Consider the following 24,325-nt stretch of genomic DNA (forward strand, 5'->3'; position numbering starts at 1 on the left):
CCTCTGGTTCCCTTCCAGAGAAGGGCTACTGAGTTCCCATCTTTCTCACTGGAGAAGCTTGATGAAGTAGAGACACAGAGCCACTTTATCTCAATCCAACATGTTTCTCATGGCTGTGCCAGGCTCTGTGCTAGGATTGGGGACACAGCTAAATAAGACCCAGAGGCTTCTCTCAAGGAGTTTCAAGTCCGGAGGCTGAGGCAGGGCAGATAGAGTCCTCTCTCAAGGTGGAGCAACAAGCCCTCTGATGGGGCATAAATAGCACCATGGTGAAGCCCGGGAGGCATGCACTCTGGGAAGGAGGCTATTGCGTGGAGGAGGGTGGGGTTGGTCCCAGTGAGGCTCCTGGCCAGGAAGAGCTGACTTGCAGTGCCGAGGGTGGGGTCCTTGAGTCAACTCCAGGCCAGGAGTCTGGAGGTCCAGCCCTTACAGGTCACCCTTTGTTGGAAAACTGAGGTAGAAGCCCAGGATCTCTCTGGTCTTGGTGCACTACCCAGCAAGTGGGACTACTCACTTGGGCTTGGTAACGGGATGCCCAGTGCTACCTGTGCCTTCAGGCCTCCATGCTCAGGGCATCAGGGGTGATGTCTGTCCCACCAGCCAGTGACCTGGGGGGCAGCCAACAGCAACAACAAGAGAAACTCATGATTCATCCCAGGGACCAAAGGACGGAGTCCAGCAAGATCTCTCCTAGGCCAAGCCAGCCAGAGGATGATTTGAACATGTTCTTGGGCTGCTCAGTGAGAGCTTGGGATCTGGGTTTTGTGGGTTTGGCTGCCAGGACCATAACAAATTTCTGGAATGTTTGGAGAGTGTTTCAACCCAGCAGGAAAGCCAGACTGTGGTGTTAGAACTGCCCTGCAGAACAGGGACTTTTAGGTGACAGAAGGGAGTCTAGAGGAAAGGCACACTGATGGTGGGGCCAGGGATGGGTCTTGGACGCCTGGAGGGCCCATAGGGAATCACCTCCTGGGGAGAAAAAGACTTGCCGGAGAGGAACGTTCCCTTCTGTTGCCTGAAGGGCTGCCATGTGGAAAAGGGTGGACACTGTTCTGTATGACCCAAGGGTAGAACTAGGACCAATGGGTGGTTATGGTGAGCAGGCAGATTTCCATTCACAACAGAGGAGACTCTGCTAAGCAGTTGTTCTGTCCAGCTTGACGCAGAAAGGCTTTCCCCTGGCTTGGAAGTCGGATGGGATTCATGATGACATCTTGGAATCTTCAGAAACGAGGGTGGAACAGGACTTCCCGGTCCCACGAAAATGTCGCCACGCTTCCTTAGTTGTTCCAGGTGGAGACCTGGGAGGATCTTCTGACCATCATGGCCACCTTTAAACCTGAAGATCTAGGGCTCCATGTGGCCCGTGTGGGAGTGAGAATGTTGAGGGGGTTGGACTGAAGAAGCAGAGTGTCATGCTTTATGTCTTGGCTCTGGGTGTGGGCCACTGTCACCTCCCCAGGTGCCTGTCTGAAAAATCCTCTGGGAGAGGCCTGGGGAAGGTGCCAGTGAAGAGTAAGGTCCCTGGCTCCCTCTGTCACAGGGAGGGGAACGCGGTGGGCAAGTCTGTGTTCCTTCAGGAGGCTCTGCCTGATCTAGGGGGGCTTCTTCAGATGACCCGACTGAAGGCCTTCAGTGATAGGCCCTTTTCAGCAAATGCTAATATGGCGGAGAGGGTCACAGGGGTCAGTGTGAATCAGAGCTTGCTTGGTCTTCTGTTGGGGTCTTGCTATGGGACTTCTGCTTCTTGGAGAAATCCTTGCCCAGGACATCTGTTTGAACCACTCTTAATCTTCAAAACCTCCTTGTCGACACAAAGAATGAATGAATTGTCCCCTGTAACAAGTGCCATGTTGGAACACCCGGCTGGCCGTATCTCACTGGAGTGCCAATACTTGTATTCAATATTACAAAACCATAATCTCATTATGCCAAAATACTACTCTTATAAACCCCCCATAGACTTCTCACAAATCATACCCTTGCTCAAATATTCAAAATAAAAGGCAAATACTAAGTTCCCAATGAGCATTTCAGGCAAGATATTCTGAGTGAGAGAGTAAAGGGAGGGAAGACTCTGTCTCACCCACAGACATTGTGGGACAACACTATGGTGACTAACTGTGGTCATCTGGAATCACCTCTTCCTCCTCTTCCCAGTGGCAACTCCATTGATAAATTTGAGAGGCAGAAAGGGAAGGTGCCAACACCTGGGGAGCTGATTTGGGGGATGTTACAGCATCATAGCAACAAAGAGACCTGAGCCAGGGAGAGCTCCTACTGAGACAGGGTCCTCTCCCACCTGAGCCAACCTTCTGAACAGCAAGCACCCACCATTGCCATCTTCTTTTGTCAATGCTTTCTTCCTGGGCACTTGGTGGGTAAAGGGTGAGGGAAAATCCTAGGAATAAAAAGTCATGAGATACGATAGATGTACTGGGTGGGTTAAAATAATAAACACACACACACACACACACACACACACACACACACACACGGGTAATGTGACGTCACTTGTGCTATGTGCTAAATTATGCCAAGGAGAGCCTGATTCCTGAGGTTGGCAGGTTGGGGAAGGCCTCAGCCTGGGGGAGACTTGTCCAGATATTTGAATTAAGTGACCCTTTTTTTTTTTTTTTTTGGATCACCTTGTTTCAAGCAGGTGGGTCCCTGGACTCCACAGAGCGCTCTGAGCCCACGTTATTCATACGGTAGATCTGACTCCATCATGCATCTTAGGAATAAGAGCATGGTGCCCCCAGCCTATCGGGACACTCCGATCAGAAACAGCCCCCTGAGGGTTCGTCCTTCTCATCCTCAGGATGCTGCTGGGGATGTTGTTCAGGACATCCCAGGATGTTGACTTCAGAGGACCCAGGAGGAATTATTTTCTGTCTCAGTTGCAGAAGGAGAAATGCTTTCTTTAAGCAATTAGTTTGTTTTCACTTGGAGGAGGCTGTGACTCTGAAGTCATTAAAATTACTTCCAAGGGGGCAATTAACACAGACGGAGCCAGCTGCCATCCCATCCTAACATTCAAAGATAATTAAAATGAGATCCAGGAGTCGGATGGGTGGTCCACCTGTAGCCAGCGCACGGACTGTAGGGAAAACATTTTTTCGAGAGGCTCATTGCTGTGCCAGCAGTGTTTCCCTACTCGTCCCCCCTTGTCTCCCTCTGCTTCTACCTTGGTGTATGCGACATAACCTTATGAACCGCCTTGATCCCTTTTGGAACAAGGAAGGGTGTTGTGAAGTTTTGTCTTTAGAAAAAAAAAAATCCTCCCTGTTCTATTTGATTCTTCAAGTGCATGGTGTCTTTAAATATGTGAATGGATGAATAAATGAGTGATGGAGATAAGGAAGCTTGGAAAAGTACCTGGGATTATTTCAATTTAACCAGGCAACTCGAGGACATGAACAGTGAATCACCATGCTAGGACTTAAGTAGGCGTGCAATTAATTAAGTAAACACACTTACCATAATGTGTGCCAGACTGGCTCCAAAACCCAGATGTGTCCCAGTGGAAAGTACTACCTGATCCTCCCTGTCTCCATGTTCTGAGTGTTGTGGTGGCATTAAACCCTGGCTTCTCCGTTACCAGCAAGGTGACATTGGCCAGGTTACCTGACCTTTCTGGACCTGAGTCCCCCCATCTGAAAATGGAAGGAACTGGTGCTCCTGCCCGCCTCACTGAGTTGCCCTGAGGGTTAAAGGAGTTGGTATGTCTAAAGCAACCAGAGCAGAGGCTGCCCACAGTAGCCTGGAGGAAGCAGGAGCCTGTGAGTGCTGTCATTACCCGAGTTGAGCCTATTATTGGTATTGATGCTCTTTCTTTTCCTTGGTTTCCTCTGCAGCCAGTTAAGCCTGATAACGTAAATTGAAATTCAATCCTGGCTCATCTACTAATACTCTGTACTCTTGCAACATCACTTTTCCATCTGAATATTAGTACATTTGTTTGTAAAATAAGCAGGTTGACCAGGATCTAGACACATTTTACACCCTGAACAACACACACATGGAATCGTAACTCAAATAACTGAGTTATGATGACCACTGATGATTTTCTACTCCATGTTTTTTTAAATGGTCACAACCCATCCATCTATTTCACAATCCATGAATGGGTCACAAGTCGTAATATACAAAACAACAGGCTAAATGATTGTTTTACTTTTCTCTGTGTCTTTCAAAAATTTTACGAGATTGGCTTTATTCCCTTCAGAATGTGGGCTTTGAGGTCAAATATCTGGGTTCAAACCCGGGCCATGTCTCAGGGGCTCTATCATTTTGGGGCAAATGAGGTAGCCTCTAAGACCTCTGGTTTCCTCATCTGTAACATGGGGGTGCACCCCAGAGCACTGATGTGAAGACTAAGTGGATTAATCCGTGAAGACTCTAAGTCCTTGGCACACAACAGGAGCTCAACACGTATGTTATTATTATTAACATGTTCAGAGGGATGTTGTTTTCAGGTAGCTCTTGTTTGGCCAGAGGACTGTGCCACTGTGACGGGTGACGGACTCGTCTTCCTTATCCCCCTTCACTCCCTCCCACGGCTTCCAGTTCCTGTTCCAGGAACAACTCAGCAAGGCCTTCCCCCATCCTCACGGTGCTGGTCATGGAGTTGAAATCCCCAGAGCCGGCCCTCCCCCGACAGTAGTCACCCCTGAGACCCGGTCTGGAGACCTCTGTGTGTGGAGGCCTTGCGTTTCACTTCCACATTGTATTGAAACAGCCGGTTTTGGTGGCCGCACCCCTTCCAGTCTGCTAGAGCTTTCATCCTCATACCCCTCACTGTCCAGCTCAATGCCTGTGTTGTGGGCTAAGCCATGGCCATCTTGTCCCCACCCTGTGACAGGTTTGAGTAGGAAACACAATTGGACATCACTCGTGGTGTGTCTAGATCCTGGTCAACCTGCTTATTTTACAAACGAATGTACTAATATTCAGAGAGCAGAGGGCAGAGGGCAGACGGCTGTGGCTGAGTGGGATCTGGTCTACCCATGTTGCTGCAGCCTAAATTAGCCTGAGGCCCTCCAGAGGTGATGCCCAGTACTGCACTTCCTACCGCACCCACGGCAGGAATCCCACGCAACCCATAAAGGTCACATCCATCCTCTTCCTCCCCAGCCCCAGGTCTCTTTCTGAGGACACTGAGGGCTGCCCATTCCTGGCCAGTGCAGTCAATCGGCTTTGTTGGTTTTATTGTTGCTTCAGCTTAAATGCAGATGTTGTCAGTCCTCCCAGTGGAATGTCATCACGCTGGCTCCTGCCAAGTGTTGCAGGCGATTGGATCCACTTGACTCTGGAGGCTGACATCTGTCATTTAGTTTTCCCTTTCAGCCTGGTGCCATCAGCCATCAGTCATGTCTGAGCCAGAGCCTCAACCCAGTCCCCATCCCTAGCCTGCTGCCACGTGCCCAGTTCCCAGGAGGACGTGACCCGGGGCTCACAAGTGCATGCGTGTCCTTTACCCTGCGAGGGCCAAGTCCTGGGAGGTGAGGCGGGGTCACGTCTGGATCCTTGCAACCTCTTCCTTGAACTGAGACTCGCTGCCTCGCCTGGGTCCTCCCGACTCTATGGGCTCCCTACACTGTCAGAGCTCCTAGCAGAAGGTACCCCACTCTCACCTTAGGGCGTGGGGGAAGAAGGGCCAGGAGATTCCTGCACCAGGTTGGATGGCCCTGAAGTCCCCCACAGTGAGAAAAGCAGAGGACAGAGGCAGCCGACATGCTGCCTGTGAATGAGGTCATTGTACCCTCTGGTCTTATCCACATTGGTACTTACAGTCATTAGAGAGGAAAAGGCAGAGGACAGGTCTCAGCCACATCCTGCTGGAGTCCTTCTGCCAGACCCAGGGCCAACTCGGACCTCCACGTTTGTAAATAAAGTTTTATTGGAACACAGCCACACTCCTTCATTTACATAGTCTCTACGGCTGCTTTCGTGCCACTGTGGAGCTCAGTGATGATAGTCAACGAGGCCTGCAGAGCCTGAGATAGCTACCACCTGCCCCTTTACAGAAAAAATTAGCCAACCCTGTGCTAGGCTCAGCTGATCCCTGCATTTTGAGCTTCACAGTTTTCAAAGATTTTTACGTACATTCTGTCATCTAATCCTTATAATAATCTAAGAAATGAAGAAGATAGTTCATTTTCTAAGGGAGGAAACAGACCCCTGAGGAGCTGGTGAGTTTTGCTCCCACAACTGTGGGTTGGGTCTTGTGGTTACATGAATGTGGATCTTCTCTCACCCGAATCTCCTGGTGTGAGGCCGGATCTGCTGCCCAGTGCTGAAGTGCACAGGTGCTGGAGTCAGACTACCAGGGTACAAACCTCGGCTTTGCCACTGACTGTGTGACCTTGGGCAGGTTATTCTAGCTGTCTGATCCTCAATGTCCTCACCTACAAAGTGGACAGGATTACCTACCCACTCGCAGGGGCAGGCAGGATGCCACTGATCACCATGTAATTGCCTGGAATATGGTTGGCGTGCGCTGGTGCCTGTCGGGTGAATATAGCCAGGGACAACCCAGCCCTCACTTCACCTTGCTCCATTGGACTGTCCAGGGAGACTCGTCAAGTGCTCTGATTTCTGTCCCGGAGCCCTGATAGGAACATGCTGGAGAGCCCTGGACAGCACACGGACCTGGCAAGGACGAGGAACCCTCCTCCCTAAGCCAAGGGAGAGGGTGGGGGGCTGGGGAGCGCCTTCTCTTTTCCCAGCTTTGCCCTCCTCCTTCATGGTGCAGCTTCTGTACCTTCTCAACCCACTTTCCTTCTACCACCTTCTGCTGGGCATGCCCAGGCTGTGAGGAGACTTTGCCAACCACCGTGGCTCTGCATTTGGACGGAGATGGAAGCAGATCAACTAGCATGCCCTTGTTTTCCACCATTTCAGAGAGAAGGAGTAAGAAAGTCTTGGAATTTCTATGACAATCCTGCAGGCATCATGCCTGGCTGACCCCACCCAAGGGCACTGAGCCCTCTCCCACCCAATTCAAAACATTACTGACAGAGCGCCAATGATGTGCTTGGCACCATGTGAGACACTAGGAGGTCCGAAGAGGAATAGGAGAGGCCCTGGCCATAAAGGTCAGGCCAACTGGTAGAGCAGATAGGCATGGAGTAAACAAGACACAGCAAGGGATGGACATTTGGAACCAGGAAAGCCTGGGTTCAAATCTCAGCTCAATTGTCTGTGAGCTGTGATCTGGGAAAATTACTTCAGCCTCTCTGAGCCTTATCTTTAAAGACTGTTAAAATGGGACTAAGAATAATCCCTTAACGGTACTGAGACTCAGCGAGATGACTCAAAACGTGTCTTTGCACACCGCCCACTTTCAACAAAGGGTCAATAAATGCTTCCCTGTAAACCTCAAGTTAGAGGTACTGAGGCCTCTGGGAAGCTCCCATCTAACTCACTGGGTGTCCTTGGTTGCCCCCACCCACCTCACTTGACATCTCAAGTGACTAGGAGCTCACCTTGTGCTGCGCCCTCCTCTACAGTCTCCAGCTGGTCTCTTCCCAGTGACCATCATCGAGTCCCATCTGTCTTCTCTCTGGATCCCAGACTAACATGTTTCACTACCTCCTGCGACATCCCCACTTGGTTATTTAGGAAGCGTCTCAAACTCAGCAGAGCTGTTGATTTTTCCTTCCAGACCTGTTTCTCCTCCATCTCTGTAAGTGACACTCTGATCTACCCAGTGGTATGAATCCAAAACCAAGCCATGCTTCTAGATTTTCCTCACCTCCTTTCCACACCCACTGCACCAGCAAGCCCTGACGGCCTTCCTCATCTCTTGCCTGGGCTCCCTTAGTTATCTCCCATGTAGGTCGCCAGAATTAGCCAATAAAAATGTAGGAAGCCCAGTTACATTTGAATTTCAGGTAATTCTAGTATAAATGCATCTTGGTATTTGGTGGGAGGACCCAGGAAAGAGGAAAGGGAGGCAGAAGATTTCTCATTTAACCCATAGTCTCAGGCCTGAAGGGCTGTTTTTGTTATTGGTGTTGATAGCATTGGTGGTGTTGGTGATGATGGTGATGGCAGTGATGGCGTTGTTGTTATTGGTGGTGTTGCTGTTGAAAATGGTGGTATCGTGGTGGTGGTGATGATGTTATTGTTGTTGGTGGTGTTTATGCTGTGGAATTGGTCATGCTGTTGGCACTGGTAGTGGTGGTGGGGGATGTGCCAGTGATGGTGTTGGTGCTGGTATTGTGAGTGTTGGTAGTGTTGCTGATGATGGTGTTGTTGCTTGTGGTGTTGGTGTTGACATTGTTGTTGATGTTGTTGGTGATGCTGGTGTTGATGTTGGTGCTAACTGTGGTGGTGTTACTCCTGTTGTTGGTGGTGGTGGTATTTGTGTTGTTGGTGGTGATGGAGTTAGTGGTTGTGTTAGTAGTGGTGATGACATGGTTGTTGTTGGTAGTGGTGGCATTAGTGGGTGGTGGTTTTAGTGTTGGTGGTGGTGGTGGTATTTGTGTTGTTGGTGGTGATGGAGTTAGTGGTTGTGTTGGTAGTGGTGATGACATGGTTGTTGTTGGTAGTGGTGGCATTAGTGGGTGGTGGTGTTATTCGTGTTGTTGTTGGTGGTGGTATTTGTGTGGTTGGTGGTGATGGAGTTAGTGATTGTGTTGGTAGTGGTGATGACATGGTTGTTGTTGGTAGTGGTGGCATTAGTGGGTGGTGGTGTTAGTGTTGGTGGTGGTGGTGGTATTTGTGTGGTTGGTGGTGATGGAGTTAGTGGTTGTGTTGGTAGTGGTGATGACATGGTTGTTGTTGGTAGTGGTGGCATTAGTGGGTGGTGGTGTTAGTGTTGGTGGTGGTGGTATTTGTGTTGTTGGTGGTGATGGAGTTAGTGGTTGTGTTAGTAGTGGTGATGACATGGTTGTTGTTGGTAGTGGTGGCATTAGTGGGTGGTGGTGTTAGTGTTGGTGGTGGTGGTATTTGTGTTGTTGGTGGTGATGGAGTTAGTGGTTGTGTTAGTAGTGGTGATGACATGGTTGTTGTTGGTAGTGGTGGCATTAGTGGGTGGTGGTTTTAGTGTTGGTGGTGGTGGTGGTATTTGTGTTGTTGGTGGTGATGGAGTTAGTGGTTGTGTTGGTAGTGGTGATGACATGGTTGTTGTTGGTAGTGGTGGCATTAGTGGGTGGTGGTTTTAGTGTTGGTGGTGGTGGTGGTATTTGTGTTGTTGGTGGTGATGGAGTTAGTGGTTGTGTTGGTAGTGGTGATGACATGGTTGTTGTTGGTAGTGGTGGCATTAGTGGGTGGTGGTGTTAGTGTTGTTGGTGGTGGTATTTGTGTTGTTGGTGGTGATGGAGTTAGTGGTTGTGTTAGTAGTGGTGATGACATGGTTGTTGTTGGTAGTGGTGGCATTAGTGGGTGGTGGTGTTAGTGTTGGTGGTGGTGGTATTTGTGTGGTTGGTGGTGATGGAGTTAGTGGTTGTGTTGGTAGTGGTGATGACATGGTTGTTGTTGGTAGTGGTGGCATTAGTGGGTGGTGGTGTTAGTGTTGGTGGTGGTGGTGGTATTTGTGTTGTTGGTGGTGATGGAGTTAGTGGTTGTGTTAGTAGTGGTGATGACATGGTTGTTGTTGGTAGTGGTGGCATTAGTGGGTGGTGGTGTTAGTGTTGTTGGTGGTGGTTTTGGTAGTAGTGGTGGACAGTAACTCTTCCTAGTCTGTCTCTGGTTCCAGAAGAGTCTAGTGGCCCGTAGCGGTGGCCTCCAGGGAGACGGCATGTTTGGTTTTGTAAGGACGATGTCCAGATCCGTCCCACACCTTCCATCTCTGAGAAGCCCTTGAGACAGGAGGGACTCTTCCTTCGCCCCAGTTGCCCTCTCAGGGGGCAGGCCAGCATGGTCTGAAGGCTCTTAGGCCTCCCTGGACTCCTGCTGCTGTCAAAAACCGTGAGATCTGGCCAAACCGCTGCCCAACCTTTCCAGTACAGTGTCTGCCAGAGTTTTTTAAAGCTGCATCTTTCCTGGAGGGCTCGAGGAAAGGCATTCTTATAAACCCATCAGCACCTGCTCCTGACCACCCACCATGGCCGGGGAGCGAGGACCAAAGGGCGATTCCCTGCAGGAGTCAGTGTGCTTTCAGGGTCTTGGAAGCAGTTTACTCCCTTTGGCTGTGAAATCCCAGTCTATTTGTCTCTAGGAAACAATGACAAAGAAGGCCAATGGCATATGTACAGAGCTCTTTGGAACATTATTCATAATCACTGAAAACTGGAAAAACCCTAAATATCCAGCCTTTGGGGATTTTAAAAACTAAATTAACACAAAAAGAATATTACACAGCCATTTCAAATGATAAGTAGGAGCACCACAGGAGAGCTCGTGTTAAGGGCAAAAGAGACCTCTTGGGTGCATACACCATGAGGCCATCATGCAGATATGCATACAAAAGGCCAAAGAGGGGATGAGAACTTGGAGAAGTGAAAACCACCGTGGCCAGCTGGGTGGGAGGCTTGCGGGATATATTTTTCTCTTTCAAGTTCCTCTAATGTTGGTGCTATTAATAGCCACAGGACTCATTCTCCAACCCAGAGGAGTTTCTGCTGTCCTGGGGGAGGGCAGCCTGGCAGCCCCCAAGTGGGCAGCAGGTCTCTTCTAGCCTCTGTCCAGGTGCTGCCCCCACCTGGCTAAAGGTCTTTGGCGAGCAGAGGCTCCTGGAAAGAGCCGCAGCCTGAGAGTGCAGGGGAGGGCAGAGGCAAGGAAGAGGAGCAGTGTAAACCGGAGCCTTGGTCCTGAGGGCTGTCGTCCCTCTGTACATGGGGCCCAGGCCAGGGGCGAGAAGCTCCGGGACCCCAGCAGCGCACCTCTTCCTTGAGGGTCCCCAGACACAGGCTTCCTGGAGCCTCCCCAGGTGCTAAAGTCTATTGCTTTGCTAATTTTTAAAATTATCTCTATCTTCCCTGGGAGCACGATTCCCAGGCCCCAGTTTCCCTCTCACCTGCTTTTCTAAGGCGCCTCCTCCCACCCGAGAGGCACCCTTCAGCGATTCCATCCCCGAGTCTCCTAACATGAATCCCTGCCACAGTCGGACACTTCCTGCATCTTCTTTCTGTGCAGGCAACACCTTCTAAAGAGCTGCCCTTGAGGACTCCAGGGACTTCCCTCCCCAGGCCCCAACCTAGACTCGCCGTCCCCATCCCTCCCCAGGCCCCAACCTAGACTCGCTGTCCCCATCCCCGCCTCCCTCATGCCTCACCGCAGCTGACGGCACAACCATCCAGAGCCTGGAATCAACCTCGTTTCTATTGTTGGGCTCTAAGTTTTCCAACTCAGCACCTGAGGGACAGGACAGAGCCGGGGGGCAGTGAATGAGTTCTCCATTGGCCAGGTCCAGGAGGAGGCCGCGTTGCGCCCAGGCTCTCATGGCAAGGAGGAGCAGAGGGCTTGCCCCCACCCCTGAGCTCTGGACTCTCCGACCCCACCCAGGGCAGCCTTTCTTGACCCCAAGGGAGTCCCCCAGCTGATCTGGCCCCTGAGTACCTTTCCTCCCCCCTCCTACCTCTTCCTCTTAGCCTTTGGCCCCAGTTGTCAGCCTTGAGCCATTAGTTGTCCCGGATTCCATTGTAGAGAGAGAACAAGGTGAAGAAGATCAGTGCTGGGTTCTGCTTCCCGGTCAGGCGTCCAAGTACATCGGACTTCATCCTGCAAATGTGACCTGCTGCCACCCGAAGGAGATGACATATTTAAGCCCCTGTGCTCTACTTACACTGTGTTGAAGGTTCCTGTCCCCTTTCTTTCTCTTTATGGCTTATTACAGGGTCCCCACCTGTTATTCTAGTTGGGACTGTGTCTGGTCCCCAAAGGAGTCAGTGTGTGTCATGTCTGAAAAAGGGCAAAGGGACAAGGGGAAAAAATCCATTCCATGCCTCAGTGTTTTGCTGCACTTTATATGGAACAGCAGAATTTTTTAATTATTTTGTCTGAATATGTGCACATGGCCCATAAGAAAGGTCTTGTTCCCTGTGGGAAGTAGGGTAGGTAGCAGTATTTCTCAGGGATGTGGGAAAAGATGCATCCTTGGCCTTAGACGGTGGCAGCAGAAGCAGAGAGGGCCCTGTCCATGACTTTTGCAGGGACCTGACCCACAGAAACGTACATCTCTACCCAAACCCTTGTGCTCCAAATGGGAGTTGATCAGAAATGACTCCCAGGCATGTCAGTCTCCAAGGGCTGCTATAATCAAGTGTTGTGAACTGGGTGCTTTAACAAAAGTTCATTTTCTCATGGCTCTGAGGCCAAAAGTTCAAGATCGAGGTGCTGGCAAAGCCACCTTCCCTCTGGAGTTTCCAGGGAAGAATCCTTTGTGTTTTCCAGCTCCTGGTGGGACTGACTGTCCCCAACATGGCTTGGCTTGTAGCAGCCTCATCATAATCTCTGCTTCCATATTCGTGTGGTCCTCTTCCGTGTCTGTGTCTCTGTCCACTTACCCTCTTCCTGTACAGACACTGGTCACGTTGGATTTAGGGCCCACCTTAATGTAGGATGATCTCATCTTGATCACATTCACAAAGACCCTATTTTCAAGTATGGTCATGACACTCAGGGTTCTGGGTGGACATGAACTTGGAGGTGTGTCACCGTTTGACCTGGCACACCAGGGCGTTGAAGTCCACTTGAAGTCATTCCTCGTGAAGAGCTGAAGGGAGAAGAAGCATCCTAGACCCCTTTCTTCCAGCTGAGTCTGGGGAGCCTCCCTGCTGTGAGAGAGAAGGACTTGGCTCCCTCCCATGGCTGCAGGGGACACTTCCCCAGCTCTGCCGACTTTCCAGCCCTCCAGGTGGTCTGGCGGGGCACCCTCCTGTTCTAGAGTGGGCTCCACCTTCTGCCTTACCATGTGGTTGGGGCAAATCCATGGCTGCACCAGGAGGGCAGGTCTCCAGGCTGGTGGACCAGTCTCTGCCCCTGGGCCCCAGCACAGACACCACTGTGTGATGTTGGGCAGGAGGCCTTGGTCCTGAGAGCCTCGGGGACCTGATCATTAGACACATCAATGGTCACTGACCGTTGGTCAGCAAGGAAATCCATTTCCATTTGGGGGCTCCTTAGAGATTCTATCAGGGACTCCATGTAGACAAATTTTTGTCAGACCTTCAAAGTCCCACTGGCTCTGCAAAATTCTAGGTCCTTGGACATAACCATGTCTCCCTTTCCCACGGTGTTCCCCTTTGTGGACGTTCAGTGGCCCCTGTCCCGCATGGTATGGAGGCCAGGTGTTCTAGGTCTGACCCCGCTAAGCGGGGACCCCCACAAAGACCTCGTACCAGCCACATGAACTAGCTTTGGGAGTCCCGCAGACATGGGTTCTGATCCCATTCTGTTCCTATTTTACTGTGACTCTGGGCAAATGACTGAAGCTCTGAGAGCTTCCGTTTCTCTATCCATAAAGGGGATCCTAATGCCTCCTAGGAGTGCTGTGGCAATCCCTGAAGGAGACTCTGTATTTAAGCACCTGCCATCCCTCTCAGAAAGGAGTGAGTCCCAATATATTTAATGGCAACTCTTGGTGCGGTGTTCATAAAAAACTGCTTACTGCACAATCACCTGTTTTTTTGCTCATAGAGCTGAGCACTCAATAGGCATTTTATAATAGTTTATGTGGATTGACTGAGAGGGCATAGACAATGTCTGTGAACACATATTCCAAGTGTAACATGGCCATTGGGTTCCTGGGCATTGCTGAGGATGGACAAGGTCAGCATCACTCTGAGACCAGGCCCTTGGACTAGAGTCCCCACCCTGGTCCCCCACACATTAGAGGGACCATTCTGTTTTTTATCTGGCCAAAGTCCAACCCACAAGGTGAGGCTAGAACATGCCTGCCTGGAGCCCATGTCCCCTTCTCCTAGAGCACGCTCCAGGGACCTGGGACTATGCAATTTCCTTCCCTGAAGGTCGGCTTTCTTCCAGGGCCTCTGGTCTGCTGAGGGTGAACCACATGGCTGGCTGGAGGGTGGTGAAGGGGGAGCCTTTTCAGTAGAACCTGGGGGTAGCAGTTGGACATGCAGGCGGGGATGTCCCTGGGCGTGAGTTTAGGGCCCACAGTGTGGCAGGTCTGCACAGGGGCAGGGAGGTACTCCTCAAGAGGCAGGGCCTGGACCAGTTTCTGGGTAGGTGTCCGTGTTCCTGGCACCTCTGAGGCCTGGCTCTGCTCCAAGCCCAGGCACGGGAGGTTTAATGACGCTGAATATGTTGGTGTCACTGCCTCAGCCCCTGGGGCTGCTCTCCAGTTGGCAGAGAGGATGTGCTAAGCCCTTTCCTCTCGTTGGTAATTTTGGACCTCCGCTGGCCACAACACTCAGCTCCAAGGTGGCCGCTGAGTGACGCTGCTCTGGCTGTTTCAGGGCTCTCAGCTCAGTGCCCAAGGGAGGAACGAGGACGTCTGGAACACGTTCACCACCTCCCAGCCTCTCTGCTCAGGACCTGCGGGCACTGCCAGAGACCAGCCTGCTCTCTCCTGGTGCTCTCTCTCTAGAGAGCGGGCGGGCTGGTCTCTTGCAGTGCCCGCAGCCCCCAGGCCTGCAGCCCCCAGGCCCTCTTCAGAGCCAGACTCCAGTGCACATTATTTCCACGTGCAGACAGACTGTATGGGGGTCTCAACCCCCAGACACTGTCAGGGTTTCCACCTGGCTCCAGTCGCCACGGTCATAACGGTTTCCACTGGAAAATCCCTGACATCTGGTTATGGGGGAGGAGGTCGGGTGGAGGTGAAGAATGTGCTACTGCTAATCCCTACTTCTCTTGCCTTCCTTGGAGAAGCTATTTGGCAACGTTGGCCTGATGTCCAAGCTGCCCAATTTATAGCACCACAAACACCCCGACCTTCCACATTTGGCAGCTGCCAACCAGCACCAACTCCGCCACTGTGTTATAATAATTATATTTCACATAAAATAACTCACTCTGTCCTCCCAATACCATGAGACCTGGGACTATGAGGCCATTATCCCCATTTACAGATGAAAACACTAAGGTCCAGTGAGGTTTCTAGTTCTCAGAGTACAAAATATGTAGGTGCTTATTAAATTTCAATGGTAGTTAGGGTCAGGGCTGGGGTTCACTGTTTTCCTAGTCAAGAGCTTGTCCCACAAACCTTTGCCCCACATGATTTCCACCTGGCCCCCCAGAGGGAATGCAGGTCAGCTAACCTGGAGCCTGAGCCAGGCACACAATCACCCACTGGGCTGTCCACCGCCTCACGGGCTCCTTGGCAAGAAGCATCAGGGAAACTGAGGCACCCAGAAGTGAGGAACCAGAGGGCAATTTTCTCCAAGGAAGGTCAGTCCCAAGCCAATTCGGTTCGACCCTTTAGGGCTCGGCTCACACAGCCTGGCTGGGGGTGGGGGGGTTATAAGGTCTGCGTTAGGCACAGGCTGGGGCATCGCATTGCAAATCACGAAGTGAAATGCATGAACTCTCCAGGACGGATTTTTAAATTTCCTTGATAAAACGGGCTTATGGAAGAGTTCCCATTCCCTCCTGTAGCCCATTGCTTTCAATTTAACTAGGCTTTGGGGGCTGGAATCGTTCTTTTCCCCCTTTCGGTCTTGGAACGCATCCCACAGCTGCAGCGGCCTGCTCTCAGCTGTTTGTTTTTCTTCCTAGGAGAGGGACCGGGAGTGTACCCACCAGGCCCCGTGGGAATGGCCAGTCCGAGGCTCTCAAGTCCCCAGCCACACAAACCCCAAACGCGTGGGGCCCAGGCTGTGCCCTTCATCCCATCCCTGTGGGCTAGTGGGCAGAGGCTAGCCCGCAGCCCAGACCTGCCCACCCTTCATCCCATCCCTGTGGGCTAGTGGGCAGAGGCTAGCCCGCAGCCCAGACCTGCCCACAGAGCAGGCCGCTCTCTCCCCTCCACCTTTTTATTTAATGGTCGAGAAGACGAGGGGGGAGGAGAAAGAAGACTCCAGCCCCCGGGCTCCAGGCCAGGTCCTGAGACTTCAATTGTGAAAGCTGAGCTGGGGCTGCTCTGTCCCTCCCAGTTGGAGCAGCCATCCTCTAGGCTTGGGTGGGACTGGGCTGAGTCTGAGTAATTGCTTGCCTGCAGTGCTGGCCTGTTTGGATCCAGACAGAACCTCCCCTAAGTCGCCACCATCCCCTCTGGGGTGAAGCCGGAGACCCAGCCCAGGCTGAGTCCATCTTCCCACCCCCACCCCACCCACACTGCTGCCTCTTAAATTACCCATTGGAATGGTTTTATTGTGTTAAAATGCACAACATAAAATTTACCACTTTAACCATTGTTAGTGTGCAGTTCAGTAGCCCTAAGCACATTCACATGGGGCTGCCAACATGGCCACCCCCAGCTCCCAACCCGCTCATCTTCCCTAAGGTGAAGCTCTCACCCATTCAGCACAAATTTCCCATTCCCCCTTCTCCAGTCCCTGACAACCCCTATTCTACTTTCTTTGAGAAATGTGACCGTTTTAAGTACCTGATCATGAGTGGGATCACACAGTATTTGTGCTTTTGTAACTGGCTGATTTCGTTGGAATTACAACTTTGAGGTCTCTGTGTGTTGTAGCATGTGCCAGAATGTCCTTCCCTATATAGACCACACTCTGCATATCGACTCATCTGTCCATGGACACTTGGGTTGCTTCTACCTTCTGGTTGCTGTGAGTAACGGCTACTGCTGGTTGAACAACGATCTGTTCAAGTTTCTGCTATTAATTCTCAGTATATGCCTAAAAGTGGAATTGCTAGTCCTGTGGATTTTTAAACTAGTTTGCCCTTGAAAGTCAAATAGGACTTTCTGGCCACTAGGACCTCTGTCTGCTGGGAGAGACAGAATGTTACGCCAGATTCGTGGGACCCCAATAGAGCTCCAGGAGCCGAATCCGATGCAATCACACGAGAGTCTTTATTGTAAGCTGGAGCCTGGACTCACAACCGTTCCCGACGCGGTCCCAGGGAGTGAGTCCTGGTCCTTTGTTCAGTGAGATTTTATAAGTTTTGGGGGGATACTCTATGCGTCACAACATCACACCTCAAATCATTCCATACCAAGGGAAAATCAACAACTCTTAACATTGATTAGCACATTCAATGGCGGGAACAAGTTGGGTAGGGGTGATTGGTTAGTACCAGAGGGGGATTCCTTTGAACTGATTGGTTTAGGCCACGAGGGGGTGTACGTGCTAATCTACGTGGTTTCCCAACATGTTATCAACCACCATAAACTACTGGGGGGTTCATCTGGCATTCCAGGTATTTTCCCTGTCTAATGCTGATTGGAGATTGCTAGGGGGGTTGCTATGGGTCCTCACCTAGCCTGACTGAGTCAGGGGCATCTGGCGCCTCAGACCTCTCCTGTTATTTATTCATTTATTTATTTTTAAAGAGAGAGAGAGAGAATTTTTAATATTTATTTTTTAGTTTTTGGCAGGCACAACATCTTTGTATGTGGTGCTGAGGATCGAACTGGGCCGCATGCATGCCAGGCAAGCACATCCCCAGCCCCTCTCCTGTTATTTATAGACAAACAACTCAGCAGGGTGGGTATGTGCTCAGGAGTGCTCTGTGGGTTTTTCCGAGGATAAGGGTCACGCCCCCTTCCTTGGACAGGCTTTGTTCTGAGGTAGAGGCTGGTTTCTCAAAAATGGAGTCACATTAGTTTCTCAAGAGGTTGAAAGAAGATAGAGAAGAAAACCAAGAGCTATGAGGATAATGAATGTCAATCATCCTACAGGATCTCAGCCCAGCTAGGCCACCAAATGGGACAGGAAGGGGGTTGTTAATAGAAATGCAGATTCCACCCATTCCTGAGTCAGAAAGTTGGACATTCTACTTACTGGCTGAAGATGGGGAAAGGGGTCTTAATCAGAGTCTCTCTGGCCTTCAGCACACATGGGGGTATCAATAATGACCATGTAGCCACCATACCCATTCTTCTGATTGGACCCTTACATATGTATGGCAGTTAGCCACACCTGGCTGGCTTGTCTCTGATGGTCTGTATTAGTGTGTGAGAGCTGCCACAACAAAATACCACAGACAGGGTGGTTTAAGCAACAGACATTTATATCTCACCGTTATGGAGGCTGGTAGTCCAAGATCAAGGTGTAGGCAGGCCTCTCTTCTTGGCCTACAGATGGCCACCTTCTCCCTGGTTGTCACTCCCTACACATAGGCCCGGGCTCCCGTGTTTCTTCCTCTTTTTATAAGGACATGAGTCAGATTGGACTGGGGCATACTGTCCCAGCCTAATTCTACCTTAGTCACTTCTTTAAAGATCTTTTCTCCAAATCTTTGCCTTTTGAGGTGTCAGGGCTGGGGATTTCAACATACGAGCTTTAGGGAGACACCATCAAGCCCATGACATGCTTCCTGCCTCCATCAGGCACTGGATGATCATTTCAGATTCTTTATATCGCCCAACAGAAGAGTATCATCAGGACACTGGTGGTTTACATTTTTCCCCATAATTCCATTGCTCTTAGGGCGGTTACTTTCAATAACGCCAGTTTTCATTGAGTCCTTGGGTTTGAGCGTGTGTGAGCATTTGCTTCCTATTAAAGCATACACATTTCCTGCGTTGTTACCCAACAGGCCTCTTGGCTGTCATTTTGAGGGCTTTAATAAGTCCATCCAATTGATATGCCCTGATCTAATTGCTCATTCACGACTTCCCCAGGTTTTCACGCTACAAATCAGAGGGCAATGAATTTCTTTGCGCTATAGCATTTCCCATCTTTTGGATTATTCCTTAGGGTAAATTCCCAGGAGTGGGATTATTTTACAAAGGATCCGAGTATTTTCATGGCTTTCGATACATTCTGCCAGAGTGCTCTCCAAAAGAATTTTGCGCAGTCATCAGCAATACATAAACACACTCGTGTTCCCCAGTCTCTCCAGCATGATGTAACATTGTCGCAGGATTTTTCAAGAGAATTACTCTTTTTCCCCGCTTTTCTTTCTTTTTAAAAACTTTTTGGAATTTTTTTTTGATGCTGATGATCTCATAACGTTCTCCATCCATTTGATTATTAATTGCATCATCTCTTAAGGGGACTCACTTGTGAAGCCTTTTGCTTCTGGACCCGTTGGAAGGTCCCAACGGGTATCGATGAAGTGTCTGCCACATGCTGACCACTATGGGGTGCTGTGGGATGAACAAGGAGGCAGGAGGCCTCCTTATCTTGCAGAAAGCTCTAATCAGCAATCACATCTTGTTTATTTGTTGTTGATTTCTCTGCACCCTACCCACTGCTTTCGCCTTGTGCATGCTGAGTGAATTTTTGTTGATATAGTTCCATCCCAGATGGAATGTTTATCTTCTCTGTGGTTCGCAGGGATCTGCACAGAATTCAGAGGAATGCAGAATCAGAATCCAATCTGAGCCTGAAACCCGGAGACAGAGCTCAGATCTGGCAATTCCATATGATGACCATGCGGTCGTGCGTGACAGAACTGGAGAAGATGAGGCTCCACAATAACTTCATTTTTTACTTTAAGCTGACACATGATAATCAAACATTTTTATGGAGTACAGTGTGAAATTTCAACTCATGTTTGACAACAATTAAAGCAAGGTTTGGAGTTTGAGGTTGGCGGTCTGCTCCATATGAGTAAATGTGTGATAGAGCTGTCCTCCCAAAGCTATTGTGACCAGTTCCATTGATAGAGATGGAGTGTGTAGAATAAGGGAGGTGATGGTCCTATTCAGCTTCATGAAGGTTAAAGAATTGCTTCATGTTTGACATTTTTTTTCTTTTCAATTGTTTTTTAATTTGAAAAACATTTGAACCTGTATAGAAGTTGGAAACTCTATTGAGCACCCCTATAACCTTCACTTTGGTCCATCAGTTGGGAACATTTTGCTATATTTGTGCTCTTTCTCGTCTTCTCTTTCTCTTTCTCTCTCTCTCTCCTGGTTATAGCCTTATAAAAAATTTTTGTGAAACCATTTGAGAGTAAGGCACAAATCTTACCCCTAAATACTTTAGTATGTATTTATAGGAACAAAGACGTTCCCTTATATCCCAACAATATTATTGAATGGGATTATCAAATTTAGGAAATTTAACATCCATATAATATGATTCTAAATATATAGTCCATATTTAACTTTCTCCAATTGCTCCAATAATGGCCTTTAGAGGGTTATTTTTACCCTGATCAGGATTCAGCCCAGGATCACACACGTAGTTGATACGTCTCTTTCACCATCCTCTGTCTTCTATATTTCATTTTATTTTTGTGTTCGTTGGCACATTCTAGTTACACGTACTAGCTGCGGTCATTTTACATAATCATACTCTTTGGTCTTCTTTTATCTAGAATGGCTCCTAGCCTTTCTCTGCATTTTATGACATTGGTATTTTTGAGAATACGGGCCAGTCAGTTGGTATATTGTCCCTCAAATTGGGTTTGTGTGATTGTTTCCCCATGACTGAATGATGTAGGTTACACATTCTTGGCGGTAACTATAAATCCTGCGTAGGAAGTAAATTGTGTCAGCTTGTTCCTCTTTGGTGGTGGTAAATGGCATCCTCCAGGTTTATCTACTGAGATGCATCTTTTATTCTCTTCATAGTTTAGAAGTGATCTGTGGGAAACACTCTGAATCTGCACAGCTGTACTTCTCCCCTTCACTCAGTGATTTTAGCATCTACAGATAATTCTTGCCTTAATTAGTTACAGCTTGAGTATCCCTTAACCAAAGTGCTTAGGACCAGAGGTATTTTATATTTCAAATTTTTCTGAATTTTGGAATATTTGCCTATACATAATCAGATATCTTGGGGATGGGGCCCACGTCTAGACACAAAATTCATTTGTTTCAACTACTCCTTATACACACAGACTGAAGGTAATTTCATGCAATATTTACAGTGTACTTGTGCTTTGACTGTGACCTGTCACATGATGTAAGAGGTCAAACTTTCCACTTGTAGCTTCAGGTTGGTACTCAAAAAGCTTCAGATTTGAAAGCAGTTTGGACTCTGATCTAGAATCAGTGGAGTTCATGAAAAATGACTTTTATATTCTTGGTAAGGTGGATACAGAGTTGCTTGAAAGAAAGAGACAGCAAGGCAGGCTTGAGCATTAGGGAACACAAAGGTGTTGGATAGCTTTGATTGCAGGTTAGCTGGTCCTGCCTTTCTAATCTAACTATGTCTAAGGATCACTCTAATGCTATGCAATTCTAAAATCCATTTCCTCTGTACAACTTTGTACACTTCACACAAAGCTGCCAGTTTTTGAAAAATTGTAAAGAAGAGATGCATGTGGTGTTTTTTTTATTACAAGATGTTAAACGTTGTCATCAAAATTTTTCTCTTTTGTAGGAAAGGCTCTGGATCTATCTAATGCCATGTTGTGATTGATGATTATGTCTGGAACAATTTCATATGACTCTTTTGCAATACTAAATGTTTTTACAATAGTGGAGATATCCAACCAACTTAATAATGCAAAGTACTCTGGGGACCAATCAATCCTCAGTAACTCTTACTCTTAGCATTAATAAGTTTTTAATTGAAAAAACTCTGCCTATTTGCGTAGAAATGCCTTTGCATTATTGTCAGAGATGATTCACATGGATGGATGGATGGATGGATGGATGGATGGATGGATGGATGGAAGTATGGATGGATGGGTGGGTGGATGGGTGGGTGGATGAATGGATGGATGGATGGGTGGGTGGATACCTAGTTCTGGTTTCCTCAACAGCAGTGAGGTATAGTAGAAAGAATATAAACAAGGTTTCAAGAAATATGAGTACTAGCCCTGGTTCTGCCTCCAATGGTCTAGGCAACCTGGGACTTTTCAGATCATTTTTTGTCCGCTTCTTCATCTGAAAATGGGAAGTAAGAGGTTACTGAGGTCACTTTAGGCTCAAGGGTGTATGATCTTCCTGTTCTGTGACACTTCTCTTTGGAAAACAGAGATATGAGAAATTTGAGGCTCCAAACCCCATGTTCTGAGTGAGGAGAACCAATAGAGTCCGACCCAGATTCCTTACATACTATTAGTGAGAATAATTTCCAACCTCCTTAAAATACTTTATGACAAGCTCAACAAGTGGAGAAAGACAGATCTGAGAAAATCAGCCAACATCGCTCCAACCAAAGGCTGCGTGGAGCCCCTGGGGGAGCAATGTTGAGCTGTTGGAAAACAAGCACTTATGGAACAAATTGTCCAGAAAGATAGAAACAGAGAAACACGCTGGCCGCCCTCGCTGATTTCAGACTCCAGCCTCATGGGACTGTGGCCAGGAGGCAGCCTGGAGGAAAACTGGAGGGGCTCTACCCAGCCTCGGTGGGCTCCTGCTGGAGCGAGAGGGTGAGATTGTGCTGGGTGGAGCAAAATTGAGGTGCAGAATCTGGGCTTCGATTTTGCATTTGCCGTTCACAAGGGTTTTATCCTGAACGAGCCACTGGATCTCTCTAAGCCTCATGTGTAATCTGGGTATGTGAACAATGACCTCAGAGGATCACCTGAGATAGAAGACTTGCTGTCCCCGCCCACCACCTGGCACTAGGTAGACCTCATTAGTATGACCTTCTTTTCTTCTTCTGTCCAGTCAGGTGGATGGACTGTTGGGTTCCTTGTCCCCGTGCCTCTTCTGAACTGCACGGTCTGATCTAAGTGGGTTCTTCTGTCCAGGACTCCCTGTCCTTACCTGTAAGACAGGGAGGGACGTCCAGGTGGTCATAGGTGCTCCTCAGGCCTGACAGTGCTGCCGTGTGGCCTGATTCCTGTGGCACCAGCAGTGCACTGTTGTGGGCTGAATGGGCCGTGTGTCAGTCAGCTTTTTCGTCACTATGACCAAAAGACCCAGTAAGAACACTGTTACAGGAGGCAAAGTTTATTTGGTGCCACGGTTTCAGAGGTCTCAATCCACAGATGGCTGACTCCATACCTCTGTGCGCGAGAGGAGGCAGAACATCAGGGCAGAAGCGCGTGATGGAGGAAGGCAGCTCAGGATACGGTGATCAGGAAGCAGAGAGAGACTCCCTCACCACAGACAAAGTGTAAACCCCAAAGGCACATCTGTGTGACCCACCTCCTCCAATCCCACCCCCACCTGCCCACAGTTACTGCCCAGTTCATCCCTTTCCGGGGATTAACGCACTGACTGGGTTAAGGCTCCCATGACCCAATCCCTTCACCTCTGGACTTTCTTGCATTGTCTCACGCATGAGCTCTTGGGGACACCTCATACACAAAACATAATAGGCAGGGATAAGAGGCCCTGTTGGGAGGCATGGGAAAGGCAGAGCACGTTTGTTGGCTTGGGATTGAGAGATGCTGGATGGAGAGCGCTGTTCATGCCACAGATCCCAGCTCTGACCCGGTCGCCTGCATGAGGGTCTCTAGGGCCGTGTGGTTCGCTCCCCTGTGCCTGACCTCACCCATCCTTTTGAGGGGTGGGAAGAAGGGATAGGGTATTGGAGCCAATGGAGCACAAAAAGTCTTTGTTCCACCACATTTAATTTAAATCTCTCCATCATTTGGATATCTTGCCTGCACATTCAAAATGCTAGGCTTCCCACAGCATCTATCTCTGAGAATGCTATAAAAATGAGCAGATCTGGGTGGGTCTGATATTCTATATACTTTAAAGCGTCCAGCGCAGTGCCTGGCAATTGGTAAGTGCTGAAGTAATGAAAGTGTTCCCTCCAGGAAATATCAGAAACCCATCATCACATAAACAGAAAGAATATCTCTGCAATAAGTGTTGAAAGAATCCCATGTTTGTTTCTTAACAAAGTTTAAAGTACTCGTTTATGTCTTCAAAATACGTGCTTGGTCAATTTGCTAGGTCAGTGATGTAATGGATTCCAGAAAAGAGTCTCTGTTTCATGACGGGCAGGTGCTCTGTGTGGGTAAAAAGCTGCGTATTAAGAAAGTCCAGTAAGTTAGGGTTTTTCTTTTATTCTTTTCCTTTTCCAGTGGAATGAAAACTTCTGGAGATAATATAACCCTGTGCTCTAAAAGCACAGCACTCACGTCCATCTTTCTTGACGTTATTTCATTTCAGGAGGAGGCTCTGTTTTATTGCAAATCAATGGGGATTTATGCTTAAATGCAGAGGAGTGCCCAGGAAAGTCAGGGAGCTGCTACTGTGGGACAGGTTCCCTTTCTCTGGTGGACTCCACTTTCCATGTGGGTTTGAGAACACACTAAATGCGCCAGGAGAGGTTTGAATTTCTTTACGGTTTTAGTGCTCAGTTAGAAGGTTATTGAGGGTCCCTTTCTAGAAACAGCTTCAAGAAAGCACCAACAGCCTCCAAGACAGTATAGAGAAGAGTCCCCAGAAGAGATTAAAAACATATGTGGTGCAAGCACA

The 24,325-nt window shown here is 48.9% G+C and overlaps 1 protein-coding gene across 2 annotated transcripts in view; it reads left to right on the forward strand.

The window, feature by feature from the left end:
* Nucleotides 1-24,325, forward strand: part of Scara5 (scavenger receptor class A member 5) — a 106,449-nt gene that overhangs the window by 26,881 nt on the left and 55,243 nt on the right. The window lies entirely within an intron of this gene.

This window comes from Urocitellus parryii, chromosome 14, assembly GCF_045843805.1.
Source record: "Urocitellus parryii isolate mUroPar1 chromosome 14, mUroPar1.hap1, whole genome shotgun sequence".
NCBI classification, from domain to species: domain Eukaryota; kingdom Metazoa; phylum Chordata; class Mammalia; order Rodentia; family Sciuridae; genus Urocitellus; species Urocitellus parryii.